We start from the raw sequence: 6,874 nt of genomic DNA on the forward strand, positions 1-6,874 counted from the left end.
TGAACTGAATTTGCATAGCTTAAAATTATACGAATGTTTCAAACATAAGACTTAAGGATGGGAAAAAATAGCTCACCTGCTTTTTTATTTTATGGTTTCTAAAGCATCATTTAAATTTTTTTTTTTTTTTTTTCCTTTTTTTTTTTTTTTTTTTTTTTTTTTTTTTTTTTTTTGTACCTCATGTTCCAGGATTCTACCCTCTGAGCTCAGGAAACTACTAGAGGCCCTGGTATTAAAAATTCCAAGTTAGTCACAGACCCTTGACAAAGTCAAGAGCAGTAAACACCTTATCTTTATAAGTGCAGCACATTCTTAAATTGATATAAAAGATCTGGAGGTGGTTTGCCAGCACTGATCTTTATGGATCACCACTCAAGGTGCAGTGAATGATATGTCATACCAAGCCCATTCTGTAAGGGTCTCTAAGCAGAGAAGGGATGGTACAGAAGGGAGTCACCCCTGGGTGAAGGCTTCCCTAGGCTCTGACAGGGGTTACTGTATGACTCTGCAAATATTAAATATAGCTACATGAATCACTACAAAATTCCAGTCCTGAAATCTGGTGTCGGGCATAACAATTTGTTCTCTCTCCCTTGCTCGTGAATAACAAAGAATCAATTGAAGAAATTTTGGTCTGTATGAAGAATACTCTGATGGTTTTTGCCTCCCTCTGGAAGATACATTCTGCATTTGACAGGACATGTGCTTCTCAAGTGTTATTTAGTGTTTATTAATCTTTGAACTAAATTGTCAGTCCTTGTAACTAGAAAAACATTCCCCCAGAACCCTCCTGACTCATGCTAAGGGTACACAACAGCTGATAAACTCCAGTGACCCCTGAGGAGACAGATGGACTATGTGGCTTCGGAACACCCATGTGGCTTTCTGGACTATGGATGACAGCATAACCCAGGTTAAACTGGTTGGCAAAAATGCTCAAGCCTTTTCCACATCTACCAAGTTGAAAATAGTGGTTATGTCCCCTGTCCTACTGTCCTATCAAATCTCTTTCCTTGTTATAATCTCCTTTGCCACCATTCTTCCTTGTGTATGTTTGTGTGCATTTTTCTTTATAATTACAAAATAATCTGTGCTCATAAATAGTAACAAGAGCTGAGATTTATTGATTGGTTATAAAGTGCCAAGCACTCTGCTAAAAGCTTAAGAATATGATCTCATTTCATCTTCAACAACTCTGTGGGATAGGTATTATTATCTCCATTTTGCAGATAAGAAAATATGGCCATGAAGGACTCAGAGAATGTATCACCCATCCATCCTTTCCAAAAAAATTTCTCTTAGCAAAAAACAAGGAATCCAAGAAAGACAAGGAAATTCAAAACATGAAAAATGGTGAGAAAAATGAATGAGTAAAATATATACTGAATTCTTAAGCTTAAGACATTTAAGAAAGAAATTTGTAAAAAGAGAGAAAAGTAGGAAGAAGTTTATTGATAAACTGAGACTAAAATTTCAGATTATTCCTACAAAACATGAGATGCTTAAGATCTTATCTTGTTGCAGAGGGAAAAGCCATAGATACTGATTCATTTTAAATGCTTATAAAAATATGTTTGAAAAGTTCTGTTAAATTTAAGAACCATCTTCTTAAAACTGTCAAGGTCGGTAAAAACAATGAGACTGAGAAACTGTCATAGCCAATAGAAGCCTAAGGAGACATGATGACAAAATGTAACGTGGTGTCCTAAAACAGATGAAAAACATTTGACAAAAACTAAGAAAATGTGAATAAAATATTATAGCCTTTAGTTAATAAAATGAATCAATATCGGTTCATTAATTTTGACAAATGTACCATATTAATGTATGAGATTAATAATAAGAGAAACTGGGTGTATATTATACAGGAACTCTCTGCACTGTTTTTGCCATTTTTTTTTCTTTTTAGAATCCAAATTCTAAAAATATTGTTCTAAAATAAAATTATTTACTCTAAATAATTCTAAATTAATTTTAATTATGTATTTATGTATTCTAAAATAAATTATTCTAAAGTTTAAAGTTTATTTTAAAAAATGTAACTAACGTCACAGAGTTGTTGTAAGTATTAAATAAGATAATCAATGTAAAAAAGATCTGCATAAAGATTGAAATATTCAATAAATACGAGTTTTTCATAATGATAAAGAAATTAAGGTCTTACAATAGAAGAATAGGGGTAGTATGTATAACTTTAAATACCCAGAGGGGAATTTAAAAAAATAAAATTCAATCTATCCAATAAAAGATATGAAACAAAAAATGGAAAAATAAAAGAAATAACAAAGAGAGCAATGTAACTAAAAAACATAAAATAAGATATCAGAAATTAGTAACTACATTAGATGTGAATAGGTCCAGCTCACTATTAGAGGGGAAAAAATCACACCATTAGGATGGCTACTATTTTAAAAACCACACAAAATAACAAGTGTTGGCAAAGATGTGGAGAAATTAGAATGCTTGTGCAGTTTGCTAGGAATGTAAATGGTGCAGCCACTATGGACAATAGTATGGTAGTTTGTCCAAAAATAATAATAATAGAATTACTACATGATCCAGCAATTCAACCTCTGGGTATATACACCAAAGAATTAAAAGTAGGTTTTTTTTCTAGTCAATAAAAAAAAAAAAGAATCGAAAGCAGGATATTGAAGGGATATTTTCATGCATGTGTTCATTGCAGCATTATTCACAACAGCGTTTTTTTCTAGTCAATTAAAAAAAAAAAAAAGAATCAAAAGCAGGATATTGAAGGGATATTTTCATGCATGTGTTCATTGCAGCATTATTCACAACAGCCAAAATGTGGAAGCAACCCAAGTGTTCATCAATAGATAATGGATAAACAAAATGTGGTGTATACATAGAATGGAATATTATTCAGCCTTAAAAAGGAAAGAAATTCTGACACATGCTACAACATGGATGAATATTGACGACATTATGCTAAGTGAAATGAATCAGTCAAAAAAAGACAAATATTGTATGATTCCAATTATACAGAGTATTTAGAATAGTCAAATTTATAGAAACAAAGTAGAGTGGTGGTTACCAAAAGCTGGGGAGGGGAAAGTGGGGAGTTGTTGTTTAATGGGTACAGAGTTTCAATTTTGCAAGATGAAAAGCTGCCAGAGGTGAATGGTGGTGATGGAGACACAGCAATGTGAATGGAGTCAACACTACTGAACTGTACACTTAAAAATAGTTAAGATGGTAAATTTTATGCGTTTTACCACAATTAAAAATTTTTTTAAAGAGAAAGACTCTCAGACTGTGTGAAAATATAAAAATTCAGCAATAACCTCATATGTCATTAGGGCAATGCAAATTATAACAAAAATGAGATTTCACTACACACCTATTAGAATGTCAAAAACTCAAAACACTGACAACTGCAATGCCTACAAGGATGTGAAGCAAGAGGAACTCTCCGTTATTGCTAGTGAGAATGCAGAATGATACGGCCCCTTTGGAAGACACTTGGCCAATTTCTTACAAAACTAAGCATCTTCTCCCCATACAATCAAGTAATCCCCCTCCTTGATGTTTCTTCACATGAGCTGAAAACTTATGTCCACACAAAAACCTGTGCATGGATGTCTATAGCAGCTTTATTCATAGTTGCCAAAACTTGAAAACAATCAAGATGTCCTTTAATAGGTCTTTCAATAGATTTTAAACAACTTTGTAAAATCCAGCAATATAATGTTCATAAGACACATAATAACTAAAACTTTTTTGAAAATAAAGGATGAACAAAGGCAAATGTGAACCAAAAGAAATATTGGTGGCAATATCAATATCAGACAAAATATAATTTAATGACAAATCACATTAAGAGACAGGAATAAAGAAAATACTGTACATTGATAAAAGATTCAATCTACCAAAAAGATATGATAGCTATTAATTTTTATATAAAACAATATGTTACCAAAATATGTATATTAAAATGCTCTTCTGGGGTAAAGTAAGAGAGAGAGCTTTCTCTTTTTACCTCTGCATTATTATTGGATTCATCTTTTATGGTCAATCTACCATTCTAAATGTGTGCTCGTTTGGTGAAAGGGAATGAGCATTAACATTTTGATAGATATGTGCATTTTTCCTCCAAAACTGCTGTACCAATTAACATTTCCACCAACAATAAGGGTTTTTTTAAAAAACATGTCTTCACTAACACCAGATAGCATCATTTTTTAAAAATGTTAATCTGACAGGAGGAAAGTGGTATCTTGTTTTGTTTGCATTTTCCTGTTTGACAGTGAAGTTGAGCTTTTTTTCCCCTAATCACATTAGCCAGAAAAGTTAATATTTCATGTAGTCCAATCAGTTGCGTTATTTTCTCTATTATTTCTGGGCTTAATGTCTGATGTAGAAAGACTGTCCTTATGCATATTTCCTTATATTTTCTCTTGGTACTCTTACTATTTTGTTTAGAACTTTTGACTCATTTTTATTTTATTTTTTTTTCTGTGGTGTAAAGTGGCTATCTATATTTTACATGGTTCCCAACTGGATAGACAATTGTCCTCAAACCACTTTTTGAATTTACTTTACCCCAAAATTGAAATATTGACATTATCAAGTTGATACATGAGTTTGTTTCTGTACCATGACCACACTCTTTTATTTACATTACTTTAATAGTCCATTTTGATATCTCCTAGGCAATTTCCACCTTGTTAGTTTTTCCAAAAACATCCTGGCAATATTTGGCATTTATTCTTCCAAATGAACTTTTAAGTTATTAAAAAAAAAAAAACAAAAAAACACCTTTCTATTAAGGTTTTGATAGACATCGCATTGAATCTATAACGATTTGGGGAGAAATAGCAAGGAAGTATGATGCAGTGATGATTAAAAAGACAGGCACTAGAGACTCAACTTTTCTGCTTTAGCAAGTTAGTTAATCTTGAGAATCTTCAATTACTTTATCTTTAAAGCAGAAGTAATAATAGTGTCCATGTTATACGGTTATTATAAGAACTAAATATAAGAATGCATATAAAGTGAGTAGCACAGGGTCTTCCACGTAATAAGTACTCAAAAAATGTGATCCTCCTGTCCAACAACAGATATACCTTGGTTACATGTTCTGAATGTCTTTCAGCAATGTTAACAGTATTCTTCACACAGGTCTCAAACATTTGTTGTTGTACTTTTACTATTTTTTAGCTTTTTGTTGTTAATGAGAATGGATTTTTTTTCCTTTAAGAATATTTTCTGGGCCGAGCCCGTGGGGCACTCGGGAGAGTGCGGCGCTGGGAGCGCAGCAGCTCTCCCACCGCGGGTTCGGATCCTATATAGGATTTACCGGTGTGCTCACTGGCTGAGCGCGGTGCGGCCGGTCTCAAAAAGGACAAAAAAAAAAAAAGAATATTTTCTAATTGGTTGCTGTTAGTATATAGAAATATTATTTTTAGTGAAGTAGGAACTTTTTTTCCCTCTTACTTGGTATGGGGATGTATTGATCTAGTAGTGATTATTGTAATGACCTTTACTGCCAGTTCCAATAGGTTTTCAGTTTATTCTTTCAGGTTTTCTGAGTAGACAATACTGTCATACAGAAATAATTTGTTTCTCCATTTTATGTTTCCTTTTTCGTGTTGATTGGAACCTCCAAGTAATTTCAAATAATGTTAGTAAAAGAGGATATCTTTTACTTCTTATGACTTTTTTGGGAAATTTTTACATTAACTTTAAAAAACAACACATTCTATATGTAAAAGAGAAGCAAATGGGAAGTCAATAAACATTTTAAAGGGTTTGGCTTAAAAACCTCTGAAGTTATGTTCCACATCAGAATAGATTCAGTCTAGTCACATATTTATATATTTATTGAGCAAACAATTAAAACATGAAGAGCATATGATGATTCATAAAATAAAGATTAAATTATACCTGGCAAATTCAACTAAAGAAAGAATGTATAACTCCAAGTTTCTATATTCATTAAAGATTTTTAATTAATTTTTATGAAAATTAATGCATACTCATTGAAAAAAATTAACTGTAGAAAAACACAAAGAAAAATTTTCCCTTCCTTTGTTCTCCATTTCATTTCCTAGATATTGAAGGTGTTAAACTGATGACTCTGAGTAAACTAATTGCTCACCAAAACAAAGTCTTTAAAAGATGATAATTCAATCCAGACACTCTGCATTGTAATGCACACAATGTCCACCATTTAATTAAGAAATGCTTGATGTCCAAAGAAGAAGGAAGATGTGACCTATAAGCAGGAGAAAATCAGTCAATGGAAAAAGATTCAGAAATGACAGATATGGGGGAACTAGTAGACAAGGACATTAAAACAAGCAATATAACTATGTTTAGAAATGTAAATGAAAACAGGTACATAATTGCTTTAGTTCATTTCTGTTGCTTATAACAAAATACCTGAAACTGGCCAATGTATAAAGAAATGAAATTTATTTCTTACAGTTTTGGAGGCTGAGAAGTCCACAGTCCAGGGGGCACATCTGGCCTTCTTCTTGGTGTTGACTCTGTGTTACAGAGTCCCATGGCAATGCAGGGTATCACATGGTGAGAACAGCATGAGCAAGAAGGCCAACTTTCTCACTTACTCTACTTATGAAACCATCAGAACCATGCTGACACACACAAAAAAAGGAACCAGGCTCATGACACCCATTAAACCATCAACCCCTTTCTCCATGAATGGATCAATCCATTCACAAGGGTACAGTCAATTAGATCCAGTTCATTAGTGGTGCAATTTATGGTTGATCGATAGTTATATCCTTACCAATTATCTGCCTGCTATATCTATTAATTACTGAAAGAGGGATGTTAAACTACATTAATGAATTTGTCTATTTCTCCTTGCAGTTCTATCCATTTTTAC

The sequence above is a fragment of the Galeopterus variegatus genome, unplaced genomic scaffold, assembly GCF_000696425.1.
Source record: "Galeopterus variegatus unplaced genomic scaffold, G_variegatus-3.0.2 Scaffold475, whole genome shotgun sequence".
Classification (NCBI taxonomy): domain Eukaryota; kingdom Metazoa; phylum Chordata; class Mammalia; order Dermoptera; family Cynocephalidae; genus Galeopterus; species Galeopterus variegatus.